Source organism: Lynx rufus, unplaced genomic scaffold (assembly GCF_022079265.1).
Source record: "Lynx rufus isolate CCGP_SWC_20201006 ecotype Redwood Valley unplaced genomic scaffold, mLynRuf1.p SCAF_25, whole genome shotgun sequence".
NCBI lineage: Eukaryota > Metazoa > Chordata > Mammalia > Carnivora > Felidae > Lynx > Lynx rufus.
In genome coordinates this window covers 7476045-7502138 of record NW_025814840.1, presented here as the reverse complement: position 1 = coordinate 7502138, position 26094 = coordinate 7476045, and the positions used below count along the sequence as shown (strand labels likewise).

The 26094-nt window shown below is 51.6% G+C and overlaps 2 long non-coding RNA genes across 3 annotated transcripts in view; both read right to left on the bottom strand.

Moving 5' to 3' along the window:
- Positions 1 to 9227: 9227 nt before the first annotated feature.
- The window catches only part of LOC124518666 (uncharacterized), a 91053-nt gene continuing 74186 nt past the window's right edge, over positions 9228 to 26094 (bottom strand). The window contains exons 6-9 of one of the 2 annotated variants that reach the window (XR_006963725.1): positions 15895 to 15964; positions 11752 to 11940; positions 11520 to 11623; positions 9228 to 10637 (exon numbers count right to left, since the gene is read on the bottom strand). This is a non-coding gene — a long non-coding RNA (uncharacterized LOC124518666). The remainder of the gene's footprint in view (positions 10638 to 11519; positions 11624 to 11751; positions 11941 to 15894; positions 15965 to 26094) is intronic. The other variant, XR_006963724.1, reaches the window with a different exon arrangement.
- Positions 22473 to 24658, bottom strand: LOC124518667 (uncharacterized). The gene is made up of 2 exons (XR_006963726.1): positions 23811 to 24658; positions 22473 to 23055 (listed from the first exon to the last, which is right to left on the bottom strand). It is a non-coding gene; the product is annotated as an uncharacterized LOC124518667 (long non-coding RNA).

Sequence of the window (26094 nt, the reverse complement as noted above, 5' to 3'; positions counted from 1 at the left end):
AACTGTTCCAGATTGCAACCTTTTATCCCCTACCAGACACGTGTAAAAATGAACCCGTGTGTGTGTGTTGAGTAGCACTTCCCAAAAGAACGGTGACTCTGGATGTCGGAAGACTCTAGGACGAGAGAAATCGTCCTGGAGAAGAAGGGCCAGGGAAGCGTTCCCTACAGAAAGACGACGGGACCAGGGTTCTGAGGGACGAATAGAAGTTAGGTAAGCGGATGACAGAGAACACGCCTTGGGCCGAGGGAAAGGTGGTAAAGCCGCAGAGGCGGCAAGGAGCGGGTGGGGACAGCGGGCGGTGAAGAGAGCTGTGCAGAGCGATGCAGGGATGAGGTGGGAGGGGAGGCTGTGGCGAGATAAAGGGCAGGACACCACCCGGGAAGAGCGGGAGCCGCTGGGTCATGTTCAGCTTTGTCTCTACAGGACCGAACCCGGCGCCGTGTGGCGCTTGGGCACTACCTGGGAGTGAGTCCGTAGATCCGCAAAGGAAAGAAAGTGGCGTTTCCAGAGGATTCACCTGGCTGGGGGCATCGGAGGACAAGGAGCTGAGGCTGGCAGACCACGTGAAAGGATTGGAGATTGGCTGCCTTAGTGGAAGGAAGGAGAATCCCAGGCGCTTGACGCTCGGGGCCTGGGTAATGGCTGAGCCGGCAGTGAGGACAATATCCTAAGGAGTAAGGGTCAGGGCAGGGAGGTGAAAGTACAAGTCCAGTGCTGTGCGTTTAAGGTGCTGGGAAGGCAGCCACGTGCAATCGTCCTGCCCTCATCTGGAGACCGACTAGGAAGGATTTCATACAGAGGAGTCCTCCTTGAGGAGACAGTTGTCGTCCCCAGGCTCTAAAGCTTTTGCATTACTCTTTTTTGTTTTTCTTTAGATAACATTGTAAACTTCTGTTAAGCTCTTCGCCCAGTATATCCGAAAAGCTGAGATTCAGAAAACAACGCGAATGATTTCCAGTCTGGTATCGCACTGCTCTCCTACGGGAAAGCTCTTCCTGGGGGCTCTTTGTAGAGCCTGGCGCTCCAAACGCAGCCACGTGGGGATGGCCCGGGGGCAGGGCCCCGGCATCTGCATCCTCAGTTTGCTCCTGACGTCGCTCTGAGGCTCGCTGGAGCCTAAAAATCACCCATATCCCAATCCCATCACCCAATCACCCAATCCCGACATCCTATCTACATGCCTTTCAACCCACCCCCACGGAAGGCAACCCAGGATGAGCTCCTCGGTGCCGATCCCTGAGCAAGCCGCTTAATTTCCAAAGCATTTGTCTCTCCAGGATGTCCTGATCTAAAACGGGGGAACGACAGAAGCACTGTTGGGCGGGGTTCCTTTGATGATGTGCATTAATACATAGACAGAATGAGCTTTCTTGACTCTGGCGCTGTGGACAGTGGGCCCGGGAGGGGACTGTCCTGTGCAAGTGGGACTCTTCACTGCACCCCTGGCCTCTACCCACTCCCCACGGTGACAGCCAAAATGGCTCCAATATTGCCAGATGTCTTCTGCAGGAGAAATCACCCCTCTGGACGAACAGTGCTGTCCCTTGAACGTTTGCCAGAAGTCGTGCTGAATGCGATGTTCATTGGCTCCGTGAGCTCCCGGCAACTCAACGGGAGACGTGAAGAAAGTGGGGTTCAGAGGGGTAGATACCTCGCCTGAAGTCACCCGGCCAGCAAATCACAGAAAGGACCTCCAGTCGGGTTCGGCCTGACCCTTGCCCCAAGCTTTTTGGAGCCGACACGTTGCCAGATGGCCACCATCTTGAGTGGTGGCCGTTGGGGAAACCGCCCTGGTCACGCCTCTCCCCACGGGTGAGAGAGAATTCGCAGTCGCCGGCACCCCAGTGCCCTAGCATCATGGGAATATACCGCCTCCTGCCCCGAATCCTGAAAGCCCGCCGTCTGTGGGTTTCGCCCTACGCCACGAGTGGCCTAAACCTCGGTTGAACAGAAGTAACACCTCCCACTCACCTCACTGTCTGGGTTAAGGCCCTCCTCTGTGCATCCGTCTGTCATGGGCAGATCACCCCAGTGGTCCCTTTGTCTCCTTGTGAGTGCCCTCTCCTGGGACCATAGATTCCCACACCTGTTTCCATAATATAAACACGGACATAGGGGCGTGCCCTGTGGGCACCGTTTCTCGAATGAATGAACGACGAATGGGCTCTGTCCACTGACCCTCTGAAATGTACGCATCAGGGCTGGCCTCTGTTTCACTCTTCTGTTCTATGAGCTCACGGAAGGGGCCACGGGCTTCCAGGGATGTATCCACCTGGCTTATCTAAATCGGAGCCCTTCAGGAAGCTGGCATTTCGGCTGAGATTATCTGAAGAACGACTGTCCGAGAGTGTGCTGAGAAGTCAGAACAAAAAGACAAGCAGTTTCAACTCCCAAACATGCCTTCGCCTGCTTGTTGACTACATTTCAATCTACCTCATCATTTACAGCGTCAGAGCTCTGGCCTTCATATCAGATGGACGTGAGTTCGAATCCCTGCCCCACCGTTCACTATGTTTTGGGGCAACACATCTTACTGCTTTGAGCCTTGATCCCCTCATCTGTAAAATGGGGATCAAAATAACCATATCATGGGCACTTGGGTGGCTCAGGTGGTTAAGCATCCGACTCTTGGTTTCAGCTCCAGTCACGATCTCATGGTTTCATGAGTTCGAGCCCCGCGTCCTGCTCCGTGCTGACGGTGTGGAGCCTGCTTGGGATCCTCTGTCTCCCTCTCTCTCTGCCCCTCCTCCACCCGTGCTACCTCTGTCTCTCTCAAAATAAATAAATAAACTTTAAAAAAATATATAACTACATCATAGGGTTTTTGCGACCTTCAAGTGCATCGAGATACTAAAATACTCAGAACCGTGTTCCGCGTGCATGAGCACTGTTAGTAATAATCTGTGTGTTGTCTTTTATAATAAGAAAGAATTACGTAACTGCAGTAGGATGTTAAAGTAGAAATTTGGCCCAGCGAGGCACGTTTCAAAGGGACGCGCTAGATAAAATGCACGTAGGAAGTGTTCGAAAGAGTACAGGGGTTGTTATTCACTCCTTGGGCCGCCGGGTTCATTGCTATCATACGAACGTGCTACATGCACTTCACAGGATGCAAAGATAACCCGCTAATGACAGTTGGGCTGTGCAGACACTGGGTACAAGGGAGAAAAGGTAGAAGAAAGAGATTACAGACCCGCATTTCACACAGAGGCCGGCCAGCCAGTGAGAAAAGAGTGCAAGGTGTGATCCGTGACCCAGGACTTCCTGCCACGATGCTGACGCCACAATGCACACTGCTTACAGCACCCAGGGCGTCCCCTTCCACCCTGAAGTCCGGGCTCTCGGGCCCCACCTGGGGCCGACACGGGTACTTGGGGCCTTTTCTGCTCTGAGCCCCAGTCTTCCGAAAACCCAGGTAGGAAACGTCATGCAGAGTGCTCATTTCAGCATCTGTGAAATAGAAACTTTCAAAAGACACAGCTCATGCTTAACCGCACAGCTTGTGTCGTTTCATAATTCTCAACTTTCATAACCGCGTTTCCCGGGTGTAGCCCGCATGACGAAAGAGCCGTGCAATTTGCTCAACACGGTCAGAGGAGTCAACAAGGTGTTGAGATGCACTGAGTCGATTTTTGAAAACTCCGCCGGGCGAGTTTGAAATCAGTTGAAGAATACGGGGAGGGGCTGCCTTTCATTTACTCGAATTTTCGCTTGAATGTCCGCCCCGCACCGCGTCCCCGGGGCCACCTCCTTTCTACGTGGGCCTTGGAGACCCCTCTCCTGTTTCCCGAGTCTTCCCTGGAGTCGCCTGACCACCTCCTGGGTCCCACTTCCCTTGTGTCTTCAATCAGACTATTTCCCCCACAGCCTGGAGAAACAGCTCAGGCCTCGTCTGTTCCAAAAATAAAACTAGAGACTCCCCCTCCGGCCACCTCGTCACCTGTGGCCGCGAGCGTGACGCGGAGGGTGCTTTTCGGTGGCTCCAGCCTCGGAGACCTCACGCGGTCGTATCATCTTAATGAGCCTTGAAAGTGACTTCCCAGCACACTGGTCCAGCTCCGACCGCCCGGTTGAACGGGACAGGCCCCTCGCTCTGTATTCCCATCTTTCACTTCAGCCAGTCGAGAGTCGACATTCGCCCCAGAGTCATGCCCCTTCCGGAAATTCCCTCTTGAGTGGACGGCATCGTTTCTCCAACGATCTCTCCTCACGACCTTGAAGCGTCTCCTGCCTTCCCTCCCCTTTGCCCCACGTGTTCATGCTTTGGGATTCTTGTTTTGTAACTTACCAGCATGACCTCTTGCGCGGCCCCCTGCGCACCAGTCACCTCCTCTGCCCCCCGCCCCCACCGGCGCATCTCCCTTGACGTCCCAAACCTTCTCGCTCTCTCGCAAAGCTTCAGGCCACGTCCGCTGGCCACCGTTCACCTTGTTCTTCTGTGCTGTCCACGTCGCACTCCCCACTTGCTGCCTCGGCGTGCTAGTTTTCTCACACAGTCCGTCCCAACCGTTGTAGGATGAGCGGTTTCTGAGAGCGAAGGCCCTGTTTCGCATCTCTTTAAATCCCCACATTGTGCTATTCCTACGTTCAACGAGTATAACCAATCACGATGATAGAAACAAAAGCTTTTGCCGTCGAGGGAGCACGAATTATTTGCACCAAAGGTGAGAGGCACTGGACTCCGCTCAATGGCTAGAACAGCTTCGGCGTCCCTATTGGCATAACACGCGTGAGGGCTTCTCTTATTCCAGGCCAGGGTTCCCAGCTGTCATGTCACAGCTCAGGAGGGGGGGTACACCCGGTGTCAAGGCAGACACCCAACCCAGCTGTGTTGGCAAGCGTTGACTCCCGACGTGGCTTGTGGCCCAGCTCTCTTACTCACCTGTCTCTTGCGCTGAGGTGCCCACCCAGCCGGGCAGACCCTTCTTCCCTCTTCCATTTCCTGCCACCCCCATCGGTGCAGGCAATTGAGAGCCGAGGGACTAGGTCCCCGCCATCAATTTAAAACGGGCCACCAAATGCGAGGGGAAGGCACGGTTGTGACCCAAGTTGCCCCTGTGGGGGCCAGAAGAGTGAATGAGGGGCAGCTGCCAAACTTTGAGCATTGTCCCAACCACCGGAGGCTAGGGTCAACCGGTCGGACCACATCCAGCATGACAACAGTGCCTCCTATATGAAGAGGTCCCAGCACTCGCGGGAAGACGCCTAGAGCTGGCTTTCCAACAGGATGTGCTCGTGACCCCTCCCACTGCCTCATAACACGCCCCTGCACGCAGGCAGAGGACCAAGCAAAGTGACTAGTTCGTACTAAGGCGGCTGTCTCAGCCACTGTGTCACAGACGATGCAATTGCTAATCCTCTTGGAAGCAGCAAACCAGTGCCCTTGGGCAGGAGCTTTGTAGCCATTATTATTTACACTTTTTCTGTATTTTGACTAACCTTTCTACAATGCATGCATTACCTATACAACTGCAAAGAAGAATAATATGCAACATTATAATAATTCAGGGGAAAGCCTCTACACGTAGAATTCTTTTCAGCCGTTAGCATCAACTATTCTCGTCGAGGCAGGTGTTTACCTTTCGGCTTGGGAGATCTGTTTATGCCGGGCAACCTGGCGCCCCGGGTCTTTAAACATTCTCTAGCCACGCATGCTGAGGAGTGAGGTGTTGGGAAGCCAGGGCCACAAACTGCCCCCAGAGTTTTCCACAGCAGAGGTAGAAATGACTCGGGGCAACGGTGACCCCCCCCCAAGAGCGGGAAAGACCTTTCAGACAGACGGACTGCGCATGCTGGGATCAGCCTGTCAACCTTAACGTGTCACCTTGTGGATGTCTTGTGGAAACAGAGATTCTGTTTACCGCCCGTGTGGGGGTGCCTGTCTTTGAGCCCCTAATTTAGACAGTGCTTAGGAGAGAGGAGTCAAATGAGTCAGATAGATTTCTGGAGAACTCCCTAAGCATTTTAAAAGAATGAAGGGGACCTCTCTGCACCAACGTGGAAAGGTCCCCAAGACTCACTGAGCACATTGTCTGCTGTCCTCTATACTGTTTTCAAGCCCAGCGATTAATAACAGAAACCCATGGGGGAGGGGAAGGGAAAAAAAAAAAAGAGGTTAGAGTGGGAGAGAGCCAAAGCATAAGAGACTCTTAAAAACTGAGAACAGGGGCGCCTGGGTGGCTCAGTCGGTTGGGCACCCGACTTCGGCTCAGGTCACGATCTCACGGTCCGTGAGTTCGAGCCCCGCGTCGGGCTCTGTGCTGACAGCTCGGAGCCTGGATCCTGTTTCGGATTCTGTGTCTCCCTCTCTCTGACCCTCCCCCGTTCATGCTCTGTCTCAAAAATAAATAAACGTTAAAAAAAAATTAAAAAAAAACAAAACTGAGAACAAACTGAGGGTTGATGGGGGGTGGGAGGGAGGGGAGGGTGGGTGATGGGTATTGAGGAGGGCACCTTTTGGGATGAGCACTGGGTGTTGTATGGAAACCAATTTGACAATAAATTTCACATATTGGAAAAAAGAAGACTCACTGAGCACAAATCATTGTAAACAGTATGATCGCGTTTTCATAAGAGAATGAAACAATAAATGTGCATGCATGTAAATGCACAGAAAAAGTCCATCCCAATAGGGATGATCTTTCTCTTGGAAAAAGAGGACTGGGGAGGGATACACGGATGTTTTCATTTTACACTATATGCTTTTTTTTACGAGAAGAATAAAATGATGGTTTACTTGCATACTTTCAAAAATTAAAACATTACTTAAAAGAATGTACGAGGTATCTCACCAAAGGTAAGAAACAAACAAGCTTCCTCTCTAGACCTGAAAATGGAGAAAAGAACTTGTGGGTAGGGAGAAAAAAAGGACTTCAGATAATTCACTGTCTTTACCAAATCCGCCGGCAAAGCCGTTTGGCTCTTCCTCAGAATACACGCAGGAGTCAACCGCTTCTCGCCACGTCCCTGCTCCCGGCTTGTCTGAGCTTCTGTGCCAGTCCGTGGCCTCCTGGCTGGTTCGTCCTCCTCCTGTACCTTGCGTTTGCACAATCTGCTTTCCACCCTGCTGGTCCTGAAAAATGCTGCTCCTTTGCTAGGATATCCCCAGTGGCTTTGCACGTCATGCAGGGAAAACACCAAAGGTCTTACAGTGACTATAAGGCCCCGCGAGCCTCCGGTTATCTCTCCAACCCCTTCTCCTACTGCACGTAGCTCCGGCCACACTGGTCTCCTTGCTACTTGTTGAACGCTCTAGGCACCCTCCTGCCTCAGGACCTTTGCACTTACTGATTTCTCTGCCTGAAACGCTCTCTCCCTAGACTTCTGCATCATCTGTCCCCTCACCTCCTTCAGGTCTCTGCTCCAGGGCCATCCTCTGGGTGAGGCGTCCCTGACGCTTCCCTCTCCTTTCCTGCCTTATTTTTGGCCACATTCAAACACACCATGTATGTATGTTACATCTTATTTTGTTTATCGCCTGTCACCTCCCACCAGAATATAAAAGCTGCATTCCCGGAGAGTTCTTTGCTGCTGCTGGCGGCCGTCGCTTACTTGCTTGTTTGGTTTTTGACCAGCTTGGTTGAGATGTAATTGATTTGTAACATCATGGAAGTTTGAGATGCACAACCTGTTGACTTGATCCGCTTGCGTCTTACAAAACGATGGCCACCAGCGGTATGAGCTAACGCCTCCACCCTGTCACATAATTACCACGTCTTTTTCACGGGGAGAGCGCTTAAGGTCTGCTCTCTTAATGGCTTCTTTGCTTTTAATCGGTTTAGATTTTTTGCTGTATCCCAGGGCCATTGCCCCGATCCACGCCCGGCCCACACCAGGCGCTTAATAAAGTTTTGTGGGATGAATGCAATTCGAACAAGCCTCTTGATTTATGCCCTTAACTGTTGGATCCAGCTCGTTTCCTTTTGTGGGGTATGAGAGGCCCCTCCCTCCCTCCAAGAGCAACGTTAGAAGTTAATGGATGGAAGGGCCTAGCATTCTGCGAGCCCGACGGGGAGGTGTTTTACAAGCGCACGCGGCATTTTCTGTGCTTGGGCCTTTCCTTCAGGTCCACCTGCTGTGCCTTAGTGCCCAGAACACGTATCTACCCTGTGTCAGGAAACACTGCCCACAAACACACGCCGGCAGAGGAAGGAGGCCGTGCCCGGGTGCGGGGACTGCAGGGCTCCTGCAAAGAAAGCTCCAGGAAGGGAGCCCGGCTCAAGCCAACAGAAGCAGATGTGCTGCAAGGAACGTTTTGAGGGCAAGTCTATCCAGAGTTTCAGTAACTCTCAAATATCCAAACTGGATACTGAGCCCTTGGCTTGTCACAGCAGTGAGCAATGTCGTGGCTGCAAACGCAGACCGGTGCAGCCGCTCTGAGGAAGAGTGTGGAGGTTCTTCGCAAAGTTAAAAATAGAACTACCCTATGACCCAGCAAAAGCACTGCTAAGTGTTTATCCAAAGAATGCAAAAATACCGATGTACCCTGATATTTAGAGCAGCGCTATCAACGGCAGCCAAAATACGGAGGGACCCCAAATGTCCATCGACGGATGAGTGGATAAAGATGTGGGGGAGAGAGAGAGAGAGAGAGAGAGAGACAATGGAGTATTACTCGGTGACCAAAAAGAATGAAATGTTGCCGCTGCCAATGTGGATGGAACTAGGGGGTATTATGCTAAGCGAAATCAGCCAGTCAGAGAAAGACAAATATCATACGATTTCACTCATACGTGGAATTGAAGAAACACATCAGATGAACACAGGGGAAGGGAAGGAAAAATTAGGTGAAACAGAGAGGGAGGCAAACCATAAGAGACTCTTATGTGCGGAGCACAAACTGAGGGTTGCTGCAGGGGAGGTGGGCAGGGGCATGGGCTAGATGGGTGACGGGCGTCGAGGAGGGCACATGTTCTAATGAGCACTGGGTGTTGCACGTAAGTGCTGAGTCACTAAATTCTACTCCTGAAACCAAGGCTGCACTGTATGCTGACTAGAATTTAAATTAAAAAATTTTCGGGGCGACTGGGTGGCTCAGTCGGTTAAGCGTCCGACTTCAGCTCAGGTCACGATCTCGCGGTCCGTGAGTTTGAGCCCCACGTCGGGCTCTGGGCTGATGGCTCAGAGCCTGGAGCCTGTTTCCGATTCTGTGTCTCCCTCTCTCTCTGCCCCTCCCCCATTCATGCTCTGTCTCTCTCTGTCTCAAAAATAAATAAATAAACGTTAAAAAAAATTTTTTTTTAATTTTTTTTCAAAAAAGAAAAGAAGCGAGCAGGGTGAATTCTACGTAAGCCCATGCATACTGTGCCCCATACGCTCGCCCGGCCTCTACTTACCGGGGTCGGTGTGGTGATGGGGACACGTCAGGGCTTCGAAGACAGACACGTGTTCCAAACCTGCCTCTACCCTTACCGTCAACGTCGCTCTGGACGTTGTAAAACTCCCTTTCCTTGTACATCAGATGAATTGGGAACAGTCATATCCATCTTTCAGGCAGGTTTTTCTTGCACGGATTAGAACCAGGGTACACATCTATTTTGTACACGTGCATATATATATTTGTGTGTATATATGTTTATAACACTTATGTATACACATTTATCTGTTTATATGTAACTGGCAGGCCATGAGCCCTTCGTCAGTAGTAGCTGTGGTCGTCGTAATTAGCAGTGGTACCACTAATGACAATGGGACAGTAGTGAGAATTAGCCCTGGAGGAACCGATTTAAGTCTGACCTGGAACACCCAGGGTTTTTTGTTGCTGTTGTTGGGTTTCTTGGTTGCGTTTTGTGTTGCTGTTTCGTTCTTTGGAGCCATCAGACCAGACTGCCTTTGTCCTCAGCATGTCTATGGGTTGCTTGTACCTCGGAGAGCCCGCGGGTCCACTTACAGTGAACAGGACAATGACATGGGGGCGCCATTTTTGCTTCCACAATCCTTTCCACCTGGGGCTGAATGTACACAGAAAATCCCAAGGAGGATCCGCGGCCACACGTCATCTGGTAGAAGCCAAACGGGAGACCGGAGTCCGAGCACATCGTTCTTCTTAAAACCTTCCGCTGGTCTTCCAGTTGCTCTCAGGGCAAAGACGGAGTCCCTCCTCCAGGCCTTCCAGGCCCTTCCGATCGGGCTTTTACTCATCTCTCCGTCCCTCCTGACTCACCACACCCCAGCCACCCTGACCTTCCGGCGCTTTCTCCAGCACATGGTCTCCTCTGCCAAGAACAGGCCCCCTCTCCCAGCTCTCCGCTGCGTAACCCCTTCCGGTCCCAACGGAAATGTCATTTTTATTGAGGAAGATTTACTGAACCTCCAGACTGGACTAGGTTCCCTAAGGATCTCATGGAGACCTCTGCCCCTCTTCATAGATATCAAATTATTATTAACTCATTATTTGTAAGATTCCGTTTAAGGGTCTACCGCTAGGAGACATTAGGTTTCACGAGGGCAGTGACCTCCTTGTCCTTTCTCATGGCTGAAGCAGTCCCGGGGCTTAGCGAGGCTAGGCACAGAAACTCGCTTCATAAATATTTGTTGAACGGATAAGAGGAGCCGTGGGCGGATCCAATGCTGTTTTAGTCTAGTGGCGCCCAGTTTGGATCTCTGCAAGGTCCCTCTGGGGAATGCGGGTCATTCTGAAAGACAGATGAACCATAAACAGTGCTGTAAATGGTAGAGGACAAATAATGTGTATTGATGGAGGCAAGGCCTTCCTATCACGCTCACAGGACTCATCAGCTCCCAGGCTACTGCATCAACAGACCGCACACACGCACACACGCACGCACACACTGCCAGCGGTGGGGGTGGAGGGAGGGCTTCCGGGATCCCAGCCTCAAGGCTGCCCTCACCTGAGTGCCTAGCCCTGCCCTGTCCAATGTGGACAGTCACTGGCTGGCCACAGGTGCCTATCGAGCCCTTGAGATGTGGCCAGGGTGAGCAAGGAGCTGATTTTTCGATGAGATTTCATTCCGCAGTTGACATTTAAATTTAAAAACCTGAACTCAGTTACTAGAAACAAATTTAAGTAGGTTTGGAACAACTTGGACGGGCGAACCTCCTTTTTCCAACTGTGAACTTTAGAAGTCTAAACACAGATTAAGTCTCGCTCAATAAAAACGTAGCATTCCATTTGAGGCGTAACCCATCCCAAATTTCAAAGACAGCGCCCCAAAAAGGAAAATTTTCTCATTAGTAACTTTGACATCAATTGTGTACTGAAAAGCTATTTTAGAAACATTAGATCAAATAAAGAGCATTACTAAGATGAACTTTGTCTGATTCTTTTCCTCCAGACTGCTGATTTAGAGAGAGAGAGAAATGAGAGAACGTGCTCCTTTCAAACCAGAGCCCGTAGGTTTGAGACGGACATCACCATCACTGTGGCCCATACTTGGAAGGAGGAGACAACGGAAGGGAGACTCTTCTTTCTCTACGTGGGAAAATCATCATATTAACACCTGAAATGGTAGACACCCGAGTCATAGGCAGGGATGTGAAGAGGGAGCACAATTTACCTTCCTGCACAGACAGCCGCAGTGTTCCTTATTGCGCTATTTCCATCCACGAGAGAGCAGTACATTGTGCAGAGGCTTCTGTCACACGGGGTCGCCTGCCATACCTGAAACGGAATGACGATTAGAGACCATAAATTTGTTCTTCCGAAGTACCTTCCCTCCGTAGATCTTGCTAGCCTTCACTGATGCTAAGTGAGTCTTCCACGATGGGCTACAAGGTCAAAAATCTCACCTCCTTTTGGCTGCTGAGAAAGAGTGTTGTGCCTAAGGTCACAGAGCCAAGCCACCACGCCCGGGCTGGCCAGGTGCACCTGTTGGTCTGTTCACTGGACCGTTACCCCCGGCGGCTTCTCGGAAGGTGCCAGTCGGTTATTCCCAGTCCTTCCTGCTTCCCAGACTGCCAGCCTCCGCTACCCGCTACCTAGACCGCAAGAGGAGTGATATTCTTCGGTAAGTGACAAAAATTAAAAGAAAATGGTTTTACCAGGTCCTTTTTCAATGGAGAGCACATGGCTTAAAAGCAAACGTCAGGCGGGTAACCTTTTACTGTGTCTTTGTACGTATGATTTGGAGGTTTGCTGTTCACAATGCGGTCCGCTGATCAGCGGCACTGACGTCACCTGGGACCTTGTTACAAATGCAGAATCTCAGGCCCGACTCCAGACCTAGTGAGTCAGAACGGGCACTTGCACAACCTCCCCCAGGATTCACGTGCATGTTAGAGCCTGACAAGTGTCATCTGTAGGACGTGAGTTATGTCCCAGCCTCCTCACTGTGAGCGATTGGAGGGAATCTACTGGCACTCCCCTGTGGATGTCTGTCCTCTCCTCTCTGTCTCTCTGTCTGTCTGTCTGGCACACACACATACACACACACACACACACACACCTGTAAAACTTCTGCAGACTTGCTTCCTTGTAAGGCTCTCCGTTTCCCTCCCTGGTGACCCTGGTTTGTACATGGACAGGGGTCTTGCGATGCTCATTCGTCTTCAGTCTAACTTGCTTCATACATATTTGTTGAGCGGATAAGAGGAGTCGTGGGCAGATACGCCACAGTGCTCCGTTCTTCCGTCGGTGGACTGGCAGAGCGGAGCAGACCCGGGGGACTCCAGAGGCCAGGCGGGCAACCCAGCCGAGCCCAGAGAGCCTCGCTGGCTTCGAGGAATCTAAATCTGTGTTCTTCCAGCGCACATCCGTCTGGTTTGCTTATCACACGCCATTGGAATAAAGCTTGCTTTCGCAGAGTAGTACGCCATTCTCGTTTCTCACGGAACATGAATTTACCTTTTGCTTTCCCACTTTTGACGGAAGTGGAAGGTGCAAGAAATGTTTCGTTTTTCCCTGAACACTCGTACGTAGCCAGACTGACCGCATAAACACAGCCACTGCTGGGTTCTCCGGGGAGCCAGAGCGGCTATGCGCACACAGACGGTGTGCTGGTGGGAAGAGGGTGAGGGTCTCTGTTCCAGCCATTGTCTCCAGGCGGGAACTTGAGCCCATTTTACCGGACCCTCCCATTTCTCAAAGAGAAGCCGGAAATCTGGATTTTTATGTGAAATCTCCCATTTTTTAATGTTGGCAATTAATTCGATTTCTTTAAACATTGTGCGGGCCAAACAAAACATATCTGCAAGCCAAAAGCTACACCCTCTGGACTGTGGTTTCCATGTCTCTTACAGCGAAGTCTCAAAAGAGAGCATGTTACTGGTTTCGTTCAGGGTAGCTGTCCACCCATGGGCCCACCCTTTCTAGTGCACGATTCTGGGAGTTTTGAGGCGGGCACACAGTCACGTCATCGCCATCACAACCCACGTAGTTCCGTCACACCCCAAATTTCCCACATGTCGCCTTTGGAGACACCCCAACCCCTAAACCCTGGCAACCACCGATCCGTTCTCTGTCCCCATAGGTATGCCTTTTTTCAGAATGTCATCAAAATGGGATCGTCTAGTTTATAAGCATATGCTGAACTTACTGTGAAATTGCAAAACCGTTTTCCTTTTTTTTTTTTAACGTCTATTTTTTGAGAGAGAGACACACATGCACACAGACAGAGATGAGTGGGGGAGGGACTGAGCGCGATAGAGACACAGAATCGGAAGCAGGCTCCAGGCTCCGAGCTGTCAGCACAGAGCCTGACACGGGGCTCGAACCTGTGAACCACGAGATCGTGACCTGGGCTGAAGTCGGACACTTAACCGACAGAGCCACCCAGGCGCCCCGCAAAACCGTTTTCCAAAGTGGCTGAACCATCTGTCATTCCCAAGAGCAGTATTTGAGAGTTGTCGTTGCTCTGTATCCTCTCCAGCCCTCCCCCCACCCCGGGTCAGCATTTTGTTTTTGTTTTGGCCCCTTCTGATAGGTGTGTGGTTACACGCCCGTCTTTGACGAATTGTGCCACACACGTAGCTCTTCCTCATCATCTGTGGCCTCAGCGCAAACAACCGAATATTCTCTCTGCTGTAACGTCTTCTCCCTGCACGAATTGACCCATCCATCATCAGCACCCTCGCATGTGTCATAAGCTAAGTGACTTTTAATTCCACCAGACGCTGATGTGACTTAGGGCCATCCTGCTCCTGAGCCCCTGAGAGATCGTGGACAACGGCCAAGAAAAAAAAAAAAGGCGACTTTGAATCGGTCTTTCACGGGTTAAAAGTCATAGCGACACCAAAGGCAAACATAAATGAAGTGGTCGGATTCGGGTTACATATTAACGGGGTTTGGTCGGACGGGAGCTGAGGCAGTTGCAGAAAACACTGCGTCCCTTATCACTGTCGGCAGCCCTCTGTACCTGCCCTGGACTTGACTGGATTCACAAGAGATCTTTTGAAAAGATGCAGGGAAGGGAAGCAGCCCACGTTTCCTGGCAGTAAATGTAAAAGGTTGCTCGAGCATTCCAGAGATTTTCACTCGACATTCCTCTGGCTGACACCTCCACGATCTGCCACCCCTTAAAAATTGGTGTTTTGTACGTCTTATTCTCACAAACATCTTGGAAGATACCCTCCTCCCTGCGGCCACGTCGGGCAGAGCCAGCTTTTTCCATTTTCTAAAACCGCGACAGCACCACGCTGCTTGATTCGTGCAGTAATAAACAAAGAGGCAAAGGTGTCCGTTTCTGATGGGTCCCCTCACCCCAACCCCCCTCAAGGGCACCAGAAGTGAAAAATATGAAGTTACAACAGTCTGGGATAGGAGGCCGTGGGGGGTGAAATTGCTGTATTATGACAATATCCTTCAGTGTTTCGGGAACTAAACCCTCTTAATGACATCCTAGGGAGACCAGCTTAATATTGAATTCTAGCCTTGATGTTTTGGGTCTGGGCCCAGAAAAATAACCCGCTCCCCAGAATCACTGAGAATTGATGGGGGTCGTCGGGCTGGTGAGTCAACTGTGGTTGAAACATAGGTGTGGAATGGTATATATGTGGCTCTTTTCGGATGCGAGGCCGTGTTTGGCTGGGGATGTTTAAATAATGGGGCTGGCAAAGCGAAGAGACCAGGAAGATTCGGAGAACGAAGGCTTCTGAGGCATCGACGTCTGCGGTAGGTCCCGTGCACTTTTGAAGATACGAGGAACTTTCAAATAAGCTGGGAGTTCAACGAAAGAGAGCACCCAAGGTGGAATGCTCGAGATTTGTGAGGATGAAGAGAAAACAAGTGTGCGGGAACAGCATCTCAAATCCAGGACAGAGGATATGGTTACATCAGAGGAGCCACGGAGCAAGAGTTAAGCTGAAGGGGACAGTCGAGGTCACAGGGCCTCTTATCGTGACCGGAGACCAGAGCACCCATCTTGGCATGGTCGTTCCTCAGTCATATCCTGTGACAGGACAACAAAGCCAGTGGTCAAGATTTGAGTGGACTGAAGAATCAAGGCCACAAGAGGAGCCCTGTTGTAGAACTGAGCCTGAATCCTGCGGTAATATTTTTTCAGAGTTTGATTATTGCCAACCTAACTTCACTAGGGGGACAAGAGGATTTACCGTACGAAGTGCAAGCACGTGGGGGCGCCTGGGTGGCTCCGTTGGTTAAGAGTCCCACTTTGGCTCAGGTCATGATCTCGCGGTCCGTGAGTTCGAGCCCCACGTCGGGCTCTGTGCTGAACAGCTCCGAGCCTGGAGCCTGCCTTAGGTTCTGTGTCTCCCTCTCTCTTCTCCTCCCCCGCTCATGCTCTGTCTCTCTCACTCTCGAAAATGAATTAATGTTAAAAAAAAATTTTTTTTGAGCGCAAGCACGAGAAATGGACGGTAGATGCTTTGTCGGTGGATTCTAACCTCTGCCCCACCAAGCCGTGAGATTCAGTGGAGACCCACACGGAAGAAAAGAGAGAGAGGCGGGCCAAATGTGTGGGTTCCTGAGATCCTTACCCTCGCGTCTACCAGGAAAAGCTCCGCTTGATCTGTTTCCAATGTTGAAGCCTCTGTCTAACGTTGCATCCTAAAAAAAAGTAGGTTCTGCTGATGAAAAAAGGCTGAAAAGCAGTGTGCCAAGGGCAGCGGTGCCGGCCGGGGCGGGGTGTTGCGGGAGAAAGGAGAGAACTCGGACCGGGAGTCCCGGGCAGGGAATCTTTGAGACAGAAGCACTAGAGAGTTTTCGGAGCGAAGCCACACACTGAAAAGAGAAAGTAGTCCTCTCCCTGAGTTCCTTCATGTTAGGGGGCTCACGTAATTTATTATCCTCATTGGAACACTTTTGCGAAGGAAGTGGGGTTCCCTGAAAATGTATGGGTGGATACTGAGGCCTCGTCAGCTCTGGCTGCCCTGGGTGAACCAGAATGCCAGGTCATCCGAATTAGCTGCTGGCCATGTTGACTCAGGCCCCAGTGGGAAAGATAGACTTATTTCTAAGGAGGTCATCAGTGTGAGTTGTTGTCACATCGAGTAAAGGAGACAGTTCCAGTAGGGAAGTTACCCAATGTACACAACTGCATTGACCCTACATATCGAGGCTGGCTTGCTTGCTTTTCCACTATACTGGGAGAAGAGAGAGAAAACCTTCCATCATATTAATCTCATTCCTTTACCTTATAGGCCCTCTCCTCTTCTGACACTGAAGGCAGAGAGTGGGTTACTGGAGTCTGTCCCACTGAAGTCACAAAAATGACCAGAAAACTTGGCTTGTGTGCTACGGCTTATGGACAGTGCCCAGGAGGAGATTTGGTGACATCTCCAGAGGCCACGAATGCCGCTCTGAATGTGGACCTGCGCGTCCGTGCCCCTCCTCTTCACCACCGTTGGCCACCCCCGTACCCCCAAAGCCGTTCAGATTCTGTTTGGTGATAGTTAACACGTCTAACCACTTCTCCGAAAGACCAACAAGAGGAAACCACCAGCGAGAGAGAAAGTCAGCTTGTTACAAGTTCTGGCCAACTCACACCTTGTGTTTGTTCACAGAGTCTGCCAGAAAGTTCCCTCCTGACAGCCTAATTTACAACTTTCCTTGAGCTGCCAAATCATCACCCAGTAGACTTCTCCTGCAACTCCTGCTCTGCTACCCGACTATGGCCTCCTCGCAGAGCATTAAACAAAAGCACTCAGACCCAGCACAAGGGTGACCCACATCAGGCACAAATAATCTACCTGTCACTCACCCACCACACTTGGCAATTGGCAACAATAACGTGGGCGGCCAAGTAATTACAGCAGGGAAGTTGGAAGACGAAATTTATGAGTCTCAATCTAAATGCTTGGCATGCTGTCTCACTAGAAAACTGAGCTCCTCACGGTCAAGAACGGAGAACTGTGAAAAGTGGGTAGATTAAGGGCTCTGAGCTACATATCGAGGGTCTCATCATTGTCAAGACAAATATTTTATTTAGCATACATGTTTACACCTCCTGGCCCTCCAGCGGTTCCTGGATCTCTCCCTGAGGGATATGCAAACAAGGGAGGAATAATAAAAACCAACAAGCTACCAGCATCAGGACCAAACCCCGATGCAGATCACATTGCCAGCAAGACTTACGTGGTGACCATCTCCACGTGGTAGAAGTGGGCTTGACCTCTATCTGCTCCCTGCTGGCTTTCTATATTTTCCAAATTTTCTACTATAAACACATATGCCCTTGATAATCAGAAAAACACAAACGTCGATAGAAAAACGTCGTGGAATCCGGATCCAAATGCAAGTCTGTCTGACGATGAAGCCAGAGTCCTTCCTCCTACTCCTCACTACTGCCTCTCACCCCTGTCCACCTTGGACAGCCTTACGTATTTCATTCTTATTTAATAAACAAGTGAATAGAGCTGGATGTGTGCCAGGTACCTTTCTAAGACTCTTAAATGTATTAACCTGCTGAAACCTCACACCATGCTGTGATGTGGGTACTCTCATATTCTCATTCTACAGCTGAGAAAACGAAGGCACAGAAAGCTTCGGCAACTTGCCCAAGGCGGCACAGCTGTGAGCAGCAAAACTGGGATTCTTCTCCAGGCAGCCTGGCCCCAGAGTCCGTGCTCTCCATTGCTCGGTTAAGCTGCCTCCACCTTCTCCTACTCAAGGTAGATCCTCTCTGGTCTGCATATCCTTTTCCAGCCTGGCCAGGCCCCCACCACCCATGTTAGTGTCCAAGTCGGACAGTCAGGCCAAAGGAGCATCTTTATGAAGAAAGTGGCCGGGCGCCTGGGTGTCTCAGTGGACTGAGTGTCTGACTCTCGATTTCGGCTCAGGTTGTGATCTCACGGTCATGAGATTGAGCCCTGCGTCGGGCTCTGAGCTGAGTGTAGAGCCTGCTTGGGATTCTCTCTCTCCCTGTCTCTCTCTCTCCATCTGCCTCTCTATCTCTCTCAAAATAAACGAACATTAAAAAAGATAGAGAGAGGGAGAATGGCTCCAGCCTCGAAGCCTCGGATGGTCAGTGTCCATGACGACAAGGAATAAAAGATGTGAGGATCCCACTCCCTTAAAAAATAACCACAGCATCATTTTTCTCATCTCATCAAGCACACATTTACATTAAGGTCCTTGAAAATGTTTTTGCCTCCTTGGCTTGTCCCTGGTCTTCTCCTCCTCTTAGACTTTACCTCCTCAGCCAACCGCTCCCCCATCACACACACGTCATCGACATCTCCGTAAAGGGAGTTGTGCATGCTGGGCCAGCCTGTTGACCTCTCTGGGCCCCCCATCTGCAAATTCAGAGGTTTGCATTGAGGGTCTCCGATTAGGGTGCCACCTGGCATTTGTAGTTTGTAAGTTATGTTCGTGTCCATCACATCGTTTTATCCTCAACGACCCCGGACAATGGATGCAAAGGTATGCTGTCCTCAGTTTCCCAGGGAGGGCGCTGACGGTTCTCTGCAGCAGAGAGAGAAACCCAGAAGTCCCAGTGAGAAGCCTGCAACTCCTTCCTCTTCCTCCCCAACAGATCTAAGGGTCCTTTCAAGCTCACAGTCTGTGCTTGTATGCCTGCCTCGCGGGGCCCTGTCCCCATCGGGGCGTGCTGTCTGTACGTTGGAGCCAGCTGCTGCAGAATGCTGGCCACCTGGGACATCCGAGAGGCTCGCGTGCTACCTGAAGAAGGCAGTGATGAAGTGCTCCCTTTAATCCTCACCTTCGTGGGTCTGGCACGTCAGAGCCAGTCACTGAGAGCACGGAATCTGGTCCGGGTTTTCTGCAAGCCGCATCTGGCTGGCTTTTCCCCAGCCTGTTCCTTCCCTCCACAGCTGGTCGCCTGCCTGCCCAGGCGGGCATGTGGGGGCGGGCGGTGGGGGTGCTGAAGAGTTTTCTGGATTCTGCATCGGCTCGCCCTCCGGCTTCCATTTGTCTCTTTAGACAGATCTGACATGTTATTTACACGCGCGTCGTGCCATGGGTCTCAAACTTCCTTCCAGAAGATCCTTGCCTACATAGCAGTGTTGTTGGCTGGAGGGAGGGGTGGGGGAAGCTGGTATGATTCAGGGCGCATAGAAACCAGGTAAGCACAAAGGTTTATAACTCACGCAGAGCTTGGGGCCAAAATGTGTGCCCTGAGTAGCGTAAAGATGTACCCCACCTGCCTGAAACAGTCCTGATTGACACCTGCTCCCAGTTGTCATTTTTAATAGCAGCCTCTTTCACCCGATCAAATGTTTCCTGGTTTGCACAATAAATTATATGTATACCCTGTCTATGATGTGACATCAAGGGCTGCCAAGTTAATAGAATCTCCAAGCCAAAAGGCACACTGAAGAGCTGTAGACTCAGGGACCCATCCAGGGCTCAGAATCCCCTTCTGAAACATCGTGACAGAATCAAAGCACCATTGAGCAGTCCGTTCAGACCCACAGCTTCATAAAGGTTTTCAAGTCACTTCATAGGTGTCTGTTGTGTCTCCAAAGCTCACGGCACGGGAAGACCTCATCAACGTGGTCGGAAAGAAAGGTGCCCGAATAACTCGGTCACGGATGATGCAGGGACATTAGTAGAGAGAAGGAAGGCACCAGAATTTCTGAGTGCTCGTTGTGTGCCTTCCACCGTGCCAAGAGGTTTGCCCTCCAGTACACGCATGCGGGAAGCGATGCTGAGAAAGACACGTAGGAAGGCTAAGTAAACCACCCCGGATCCCAAGAGCTAGCATCGGCCGGGCTGGGACTCGAACCCCAGCACGTTGCCCCTGTTAGAGCCTGTGACCGCCCTGTTGTGTCCTCCCCCCATCTCCTTTCTGCTCTGGTGCTCAAAGTGGCAAGAAAAAAGCGTGTGGCTGGCCCTCGCCTCTCATGCCAGGCGGCCTGGCAATTCCCAAAGAACACACTCTTCAAAGAGGGGCTGAAGGGGCCCCTGGGCGGCTCAGTCAGTTAAGCATCTGACTCAGGCTCGGGTCATGATCTCGCAGTTCGTGAGTTCGAGCCCCGCGTCGGGCTCTGTGCTGACAGCTCAGAGCCAGATTCCGTGTCTCCCTCGCTCTCTGCCCCTCCCCCGCTCACGCTCTGTCTGTCTCTCTCTCTCTCTCAAAAGTAAACCTTAAGAAACAAAAAACACACAAAAAAAGAGAGAGAGACTGAAGAAATTCTGTTACAATCTACCCCCAGCTTACGAGTAAGTGTCCCCTTTCATCGCAGTGACGAAACGGTACTTAAGGGACCTGGTCCCCAGTGGCGAATGAGGTTACCCCATGGTCTTAGCGTTCTCTTTCCTTCTGAGGAAAAGGCAGGGGCTGAGAGAAAGGAGGCCATTTCGAGCTGCTCCTTGGCCCTAGAGCGTCACTGCCGTGGCCCCATTTCCTGCTTGAGCTATCACTTCAGACCAGCTGTCTTCTTCTGGAAGATACTCGAGGGGCCCTCAGGAGCTCCCGGGACTGGCGGGAGCGAGCCCCAAAAGGCCCGGGTCGAATGACGAAGCATTTCTCACGCCCTGTGTCCCGGGAGGCGCTTGCAACCGGGGCAGGTGCGAGGCCAAAGCACCCCGGGGCCGCCTGCAGAGTTCACGGCTGCAGCCACAGATGATGGGAGACCGACATCCCCCCCGGAAATAATGTCTGAGGGCCCAGGAGGGGATTCGAGAGCGAACCAGCGCTCTTGACTTAAACTCAGACGTGGGTGCACCGCCCATTGTGCGCTCGGGCCCCACACCGAGTCCACAAACAACGCAGCGTGCCTCCCCCACGGTGTTGAGCAAGACACGTTTGCTTCCGGCCGTGACCGAGCAGACCCCCCGCGGACCCTGCGTGTCTTATCTCCCGGTCCTGTGCGCGGAGGCGGTGCGGCCTGGTGGGAAAGGGCGGAGCGCTCAGCGACCTTGGCCATGCCCTTTAGCCCCACCTGGGTGTCAGGTGCCACGTCCCAGAGTCAGACCTTGTAGCAGCATATGGAGAAGACGTCTCGCGTCGTGTCGTAATGATTCGATGTGTGGCTATCACCTGAAACCCAGTATTTTCACGGAGCTTTACGGCCTACGGCAGGCTAGGTAAAAATAGGGAGTCGGGTTTTTTTCAGAAGTAAGCAAATAACAGGAGAGGTGGAACTGTGGCAAAGGCTGCGACAGCTGATTCAGAGAAGTGACGTCTTCAAGCCTGAGATAATGCGAGTGAAGATGAAAATGCGTGTGGTCCGTAGAGAGAGAAGAGGTTCTAATCACCCCTCAGTGGTGTTTCCTCCCTCGTGCACCCAAACAATGACAAATTAGGCAGCCGTCTCTTTTTTAATGTTTACTTATTTGTTTTTGAGGGACAGACAGAGAGAGAGAGAGAGAAAAAAAAACACGCGGGGGAAGGGCAAGAGAGGAGACACAGAATCGGAAGCAGGCTCCAGGCTCTGAGCTGTCAGCACAGAGCCCGACACGGGGCTCGAACCCGCGAACTGTGAAATGATAACCTGAGACTGAGTCAGACACTTAACCGACTGAGCCTCCCAGGAGCCCCCAGGCACCTGTCTTCTAACTCACACCGCTCCGACGGCACATGCCCTTTGCATGTGATGCCGTGGGGAGCCTGGCAAAGGGTGAGACCTAGTGCCTGATCTGAAGAGAGGATAACTGAGGGGGGGGGAGAGAAAAGACGAGCACAGAAATAACTGTAAAATGGGATAAGCCCCAAAGAAGAGGGACAAAGTCCCCATAGAAGGTGCTCAAAGGATGGATAAGTCAGGCCAGCTTGGGGGTGGAGGGGGTGGAGGGGTCAAGAAAGACCATGGAGATCTGAGATGGCGTTTCAGAAAAGCCAGAGAGACACGGCAGAATTTCAATGACAGAGAGGAAGGGACGGGGGAGGGGGACACGGGAGAGACATTCCAGAGAAGGACAAACACTTGAGCAATGGCAGAGGGACCAGGAAGTGGTGTGAGGGTAGAAAGTCCCTTCCGTGTGGCCGAGAAGTCGAATGGAAGTCTGGCAGAGGATCAGACGAGGCTAGGGTACGAGCAGCCTTGAAGAGCAGACTAGGGATATTCTGCTTCATGGGGTGGGAACGGGGGACGGGGGGGTTGGGGGGAGGGGGCGCCGGGTCTGCGCTGGAGGAGACGGAGCCTGGAAATGGGCCACGGGCACAGGTTCCTGCCACCCCATCCCCAGTGACCGTGATGGCCTCGGAGAAGTGTAACCGAAGTGTGGGTCGGAGGGGTCAACATGATGGCTTTGCAGACAGACTCTCTGGGACCTGGGAAGTGATGAAGGGAGACATGAATGGGGAAGATCCAAGGACCCCTGGACCACCAGACCCCCTCCTGTTCCTCTGGTGCACGTTAGTAACACATTAATTCCATTATATTGTATATTACAATACAGTCCTGCTACATCGTATTTCATTTTACCGTAACAAATATTGCAATCTACAATTACATTGATACATTCTAGAACTACATTATCTATGTGCATATACGTGTATGTATAGTGGATAAAACAAGTCATAGAATACAGTATCCATTACATAGAATGGACCATGGCCGTTTGGTACATTTCGTCTTGAGTTTTCGCTCGGCTTACACCTGCATGTTACATCCACAGATACCGAGTCGCCCGGTTTCCCTTCCAAAATAAGGATCATCCCCTTGGTCTTCTGTTCCGTTCACTTTCCCCGGGTCTTTTCTTCTCTCTTCTTCTCTTGAGGCTTCTCGGGGCCCCTAAGGCATTTTTATTTGTATTATGTCACTTATAAATGTTTGGCTTGGCCGACAACATCAGGGTATATGTATGACACACTCACACAGATACAGATACAGAGATACAGACAGAGAATCTAAAGAGATATATATCTATATATCTATAGAAAATGTGTGTTGTAAAAATAAATTATATTTTATAAATTATATATTTATATTTTTAACATATATGTTGTTTTTTATTTGAGAGAGAGAGTGTGTGCACACGTGAGCAGGGTAGAGGGACAGAGAGAGAGAGAGAATGTTAAACAGGCTCTATGCCCAACACGGAGCCTGAGCAGGGCTTGATCCCACCCCCCCCCCCCCCCGGGATCACGATCCGAGCCGATATCAAGCCTCAGATGCTCAACCGACTGAGCCACCCAGGCGCCCTATGTTTAACATACATAGTTGAAACAAACTTTGCAGATGTGACTAAAGTGCCAGACCTTGAGAAGGGAAGATGATCCTGGATCATTCGGGTGGGCCCAACCCAGCCGCACGAACCCTTAGAAGTGGAGAGCCACTCTTTTTTTCCAGCTGGGGTCAGAGAGAGAGAGAGAGACCGACAACAACAGAGGGTCGTGAAGATGTGACGCTTGGAGAGGCTTTGGGGATGGAGAGGCTTTGGGGCAGCCTCGACGTTGGAGAAGGCGAGGGAGCCAAATCTCCGCCAGGTCCCCCGGAAGGAACTCAGCCAGAAGACGCTCAAAACCTACGTCGCCTGCCTCACCTACCTCATCCACGCCCTAGCTGCGTGGCTCACGGCCTGAGAAAGTTACTGCGACTCTCTGAGTCTCGTTGGCCTCCACGGAAATGGGGGTGATGCCTTGTCGTGGAAGGTCGGGGGCTCGCTCAAGTGTCAGATCGATCACCCCTTGCTTCTGACGCGTGGGCCAGTGGGTAGGAAGTGTCGGTGTTTCTGCCAGAGCAGAATGTGTAACTTCACCGCACCATGTCCCTTTTCTGCTCAACACCTTCCAGAGGCTCCCCTTCTTACTCACAGGGAGCTACAGACTTCCCCTGTTCTCAAGGCCCTCGTGACACTATCTGGCCCCATTTCCTCTCTGACTGTGTCACCCTCTACTCTCCCCGCCGCTGACTTTGCTCCAGTCACTCCGGCCGCCTTGCTGTTGCCGGGGCACAGAAGGCAGCTTCCAGCCTTGGGCATTTGCACCTGCTGTTTGTCTAAAATGCTCATCCTTCGTATCCACATGGATTTCTCCCATAACCCCTTCAGGTCTTCACTGCAAATATTACCTTCCTTTTGAACCTTCCCTGAGAACCCAATGTACAACTGCAGCACCCCCAACCCAGCGCCCCTCACACCCTCTTCTGGGCTCCTCCGTAGTAATCGGGCCTTCTAACACGACACAAATTTTATCTGTTCTGTTTGCTTGGTTTTCTCCGTTGGAACGTAAGCTCCCGTGAGGGCTCCTTTTAGAGGAGGCAATAGGTGACCCATCAATACGTTTGAATGAATAAACAGCTATCTAATCAGGAAATAACTATCAGCATCATCTCCCACTAAAGCCCTCTCCTTTCGGTTACAAATGGAAAAGGAAGCCAGAAGGATGGTAATCAACTTGCCCTCGAATGAGGAAGCCGCAGCTGAGAGCAAGTCCTTGACTGATCTCGCTGAGCCCTGCCCTCCCAAGGGAGGTGTGGAAATGTGGTCCAGGGTCTCCGGCCCCGGCCCTGGTGTCCCAGACAGAGAGAGCTGGCCTTCCCATTTCCCCGTCCTTCCTGGTTTCGGCCTCTAAAAACCGGAAGGACATTTTGTCTCAGGTTTTCAGCACTGCCAGGCCCAGGACGAAGCAGGAAGTGTGGAGGCGTGCGAAAATGGAGAGAGAAGAAGAATTAAGCTCACTGCATGTAGAGGGCTAAAAGACTTCCTCTGCAGCCGGTCACAGCACACGGGGCTCCACTATCTTCACTGCGCGCAGCGAACGCGATTGTTGGCCCGCATTCCACAGCACATTCTGTGCCCAGCAGAAGACGGATGGGCTGAGACTCGCGCCCGAGTGAGCTCACACTCCACGGTGGTGTGCCATTGGAAAGTCGAACTCAGCTCATCTTCTCCCTCCGCAGTGTCCATGCTGAGCGGACGGGAGATTTAAGAAGGTCCCCAGGCGCGTCCCGATCTCCGAGGAACTGTGTGCAGGGTTCATGGCAAGCTTTCGAATCGGGCCAACAGAGACCTCTTGGGCCAATGGACACTTCCTTAAGGAAGGAGTGTGTTTACTTCATTCCCCAGCACTTAGCCAGTGCCCGCTCCCCTCAACAAATCCTTGTTCCCTAAAATAACCGCAGCCTCAGAGCCTCCGTAAAATGGGATCATAACCTGTCTCATGAAGCCGGGCGATGAGGCTATCGAGCCTCTAAGGTCTTACCCAGTGCCTGGCACGTGATAAGCATCCGTGTAAATGAACTGCCCCTTTGGTCACTGGAGGTGATGTGATGGTGGAGGAGATCTAGTTAGCTCTGGATACATTCTAGCCCGTCCCTAAATCCCTAGTTGTCCAATCCAGAAATTTGGACTAAGCATGGGCTTGACGAGTTGGACATCAGGGCGATCCACTTCTCTTAGAAAAGCCTTGTTCTGGGGCGCCTGGGTGGCTCAGTCGGTTAAGCGGCCGACTTCGGCTCGGGTCATGATCTCGCGGTCTGTGGGTTCGAGCCCCGCGTCGGGCTCTGTGCTGACGGCTCAGAGCCCGGAGCCTGTTTCAGATTCTGTGTCTCCCTCTCTCTGACCCTCCCCCGTTCATGCTCTGTCTCTCTCTGTCTCAAAAATAAATAAACGTTAAAAATTTTTTTTCAAAGAAAAGCCTTGTTCAACTGGAGCCAAGGCTCTGGAAGGGGAAGGATGCGTTTCTGTATCCCAGGCCTCCAGGGTGCCTGGTGGCAGAGGTGACACAGCAGGAGTGCACACGGCCCAGGCTGGTTCAAGGTCCCTCCCTCCCTGCGGCCAGGCACGGCCCCCGGAAGGGCACCAGGTTCCATTGTACCTGACAAATGGAC